This window comes from Ipomoea triloba, chromosome 4 (assembly GCF_003576645.1).
Source record: "Ipomoea triloba cultivar NCNSP0323 chromosome 4, ASM357664v1".
In the NCBI taxonomy this organism is placed as follows: domain Eukaryota; kingdom Viridiplantae; phylum Streptophyta; class Magnoliopsida; order Solanales; family Convolvulaceae; genus Ipomoea; species Ipomoea triloba.
In genome coordinates, this window is record NC_044919.1 from 21,383,278 (window position 1) to 21,386,777 (window position 3,500).

Below are 3,500 nucleotides of genomic sequence, written 5' to 3' on the forward strand. Positions count from 1 at the left end.
ATGGCACATATAGCATGAGCACAAGGTATACCACTCAAATCCCATGCTCTACAGAAACATGTCCTACTTTCAAGCTTGACTTTGAAGTGATGTCGTCCTTTCTTAATCTCATATCCATCATCTCCATTAAAATCAACCTAGCAAGAAAAATTATCATTCCAAATTAAGATAACATCATTTATTAATGAATAAACATTAGAAATAACTAACCTCCCATCCAATGCTTTCCTTGTTATTTTGAGTCACTTTCTTCATTATAAATGGTCCATATCTACCTTTCCAAGTGTCAATAGATTTCATCTTTCTTGCAACCCTTCTCATAGCACCTACTCGAATGTCTTCAAGCATGGGAATAATTGGCTTGCATCTTGCCTTCACCAATGTTTCATTGAATGCCTCACAAAGATTGTTATCTATAATGTCACATTTCACTATGGTCCTAAAATACGTTTTGCACCAAAATTTAGTAGGATATCGCTCTAGATCAACTTTAGCCTCTTTGTCTCTCCTTTCTAAAGCTTTAAGTTGTTCATGATATTGTCCTTATGTTGTTGACTTAGCACACATCCAGAAGTTATTCTTTAAAACCTTTCCTTTATGGCGCTTACTCCAATTTACATGAATATGTCTTGCACAATTACGATGCTCTGAATCAGGAAACAACTATTGAATGATAGTAGTTAAACCCTGAAATAAAAAAGCAATAATGTTTTCAATTTAATAGTGTTGGTAGCAGCAAATTAAAGTCCATGGTAGCAGCAAATGAACAACTAATGTGATAAAAAGCAATAGTTTTTCAATTTAATAGTGTTGGTATGTAGCAGCAAATTAGGCAGTGAATTGAAAATTAGTAAATTTAATAGTGTTGACACTCATGTAGCATTCACACTCATGTAGCAGCAAATTTAATACAACTATTAATAGTGTTGACACTCATATAGCAGTGAATAAAAAGCAATAGTTTCTCATATAGCAGTGAATAAAAAGTAATAGTTTTTCAATTTAATAGTGTTGGTATGTAGCAGCAAATTAAGCAGTGAATTGAAAATTAGTAAATTTAATAGTGTTGACACTCATGTAGTGTTGACACTCATGTAGCAGCAAATTTAATACAACTAATTCAATTTTATAGTGTTGACACTCATATAGCATTCAATTTCATGTGGCTCCTAGAGTCCTAGGGATCTAACTAATGTGATATAGCAGTGAATACAATTAGTAAATACAATTACAACTAATGTGATATAGCAGCGAATACAACTACAGTATACAATTATCACAGTAGATACACAATTTTTTTTTTAGAAAACAAATACACATCATACACAATATTTAAACAACATATGTACACAGTTTTATACACAGTTTATAAAAATGTTAAGCAGTGTATAGAAATACCTTTTGCTGGTCACTGATAATGGTCCAGGGGTATGTGTTGGTGATTCCTAAATCGTTTTTAAGAAGCTCGAGAAACCATCTCCAAGAATCTGTGTTCTCAATCTCCACCACAGCCCATGCAATAGGGTACATCTGATTATTTGCATCTCTTCCCACTGCGGTTAAAATCTCTCCGTTAAGCAACCCTTTAAGAAAACACCCATCCAGGCCAATTATCCTCCTACATCCATCCAAGAAACATCTTCTCAAATCCTTTAAACATACATAAATTCTCTGGAAAACACAAGGACTTTCAGGTGTAACCCTACTGGTTTTGAGAATAACTGTGCTGCCAGGGTTAGAGTTTATACACTCTTGTGCATAGTCCCTTATTCTTCTAAATTGATCCTCAAAACTTGGGTTAATTTTTTTTTAGCACTAACCTAAATGCTCTTGTAACTTTGCTAATACTTACATTGATTTTCAATTCAGACTCAATGTGATTTTTCAACTGTACCCAATGCAAGGATCATCTCTAATTTTGTCTCCATATCTTTCTTCTATCCATTTTTGACTCACCAAACGCAAACTAAACTTTTGATTGCACTTATGTTCTGCCTCAAGAGTCTTTAACTGAAAACATTTATATCTCTCCTCCCATGAAGCAGTGCAATGAAATGGGCAGCCTTTACCATTAGTTGTCTCAACACCAGCACATTTATACATTACTCTCATAAGCTCATTTTTATAATAGCATATATCTCTCTTAAAATGCACTGCGTAGTCAATCATTACATTCTTAAACTGTCGTGCATCTTCATAAAGCATCCCTAACTCTAACTCATGACATTCTGCAGTAGGATTGTACGATGGATGCTTACAGTTCCCCTTCCCTTTACTAGGTTGTTGCGGTTGTAGTTGAGCTTCCTCCTCCTCTATCTCAAATTGGTAACTAGGTGGATTATCGGAGTCATAGTATACACTCTTTACCTCCACATCATCAAGTGTTGGTTTTTGAACAGAATTTTTTCTTCTAGCATCCACACCCTCATGTTGTTCTTCATATTCTTCTTCATCATTATGATTTTCTACCTCATTATGATCTTCTATCTCTTTAGGTTGGGTAACTATCCCTCCATCTAGTTCAGGTAACTCATGTACTAACTCTGAATATGGTTCAGGTAACTCAGGTACTAACTATGAATATGGTATTACATTAGCTTCATCAACCCCATGCTCAACAAAAATATCAACCTTCTTGTATTTACGGGTTAACGTAATCAACTCTAAGGTGTGAATGTCATTGGAAAAAAGACCTAATCTTCTCTATCGGCTCTATACTTAACTTGTATGATAGACATTCTATTTTTCCATATCGGTTATGTGCAATGAACTTCATTAGGTGAGGCACACAAATCATATCAGGGTCAACTGTTACTTCTTTAACCTCTCCATTTATATACCTTAGTCTTGGATTTCTCACAAAAGTACCCCCATGATGAATTCTTAAATCAACAATGTCCTACATTCTGAAAACATGAAAAAATTAAATAATCTTAAAATATCCAGTACAATAATCTCAAAAGCTATGGCAGAAAACGCAGATTGTGGATCACTGAAAAGCAAGAAAAAATTAAATTATCTTAATGTATGAAGTAGTGTTTTAACCCAAATAAGTAGACAACAACTGTACACTAACTTTCACTACATACGACAACTTTTTGTCGGCACAACTACCTGAACACTAAAACACAACTAATACATATTAAAAACAGTAGGCAGGACCACAACAATCGAAAATGTCTCTAACCAAACTTACATGGAGGACCCATTCAAAACACAGTCATTCACCATCCGGACATATATTTGTATTCAAAAACCCATGGTTGGAAATACATACCTGGACACCGCTTTCTCCTCACCGCTCGCACAGGTTCAACAAGTCAATGGTAGCTCTTGTCTGGAGTGAAATTGAGATTCAAATACGACCAGAATCGGAAGAATCGAAAGTTGCAAAGGAGGTGAGAAAGAATCGAAAGTTGTGAAGGAGGACAGAAAGAATTGGAAGTTGCGATTTGCGAATGAGGAGAGAAAGAATCGGAAGATCAGCGAAGAGGAGAGAA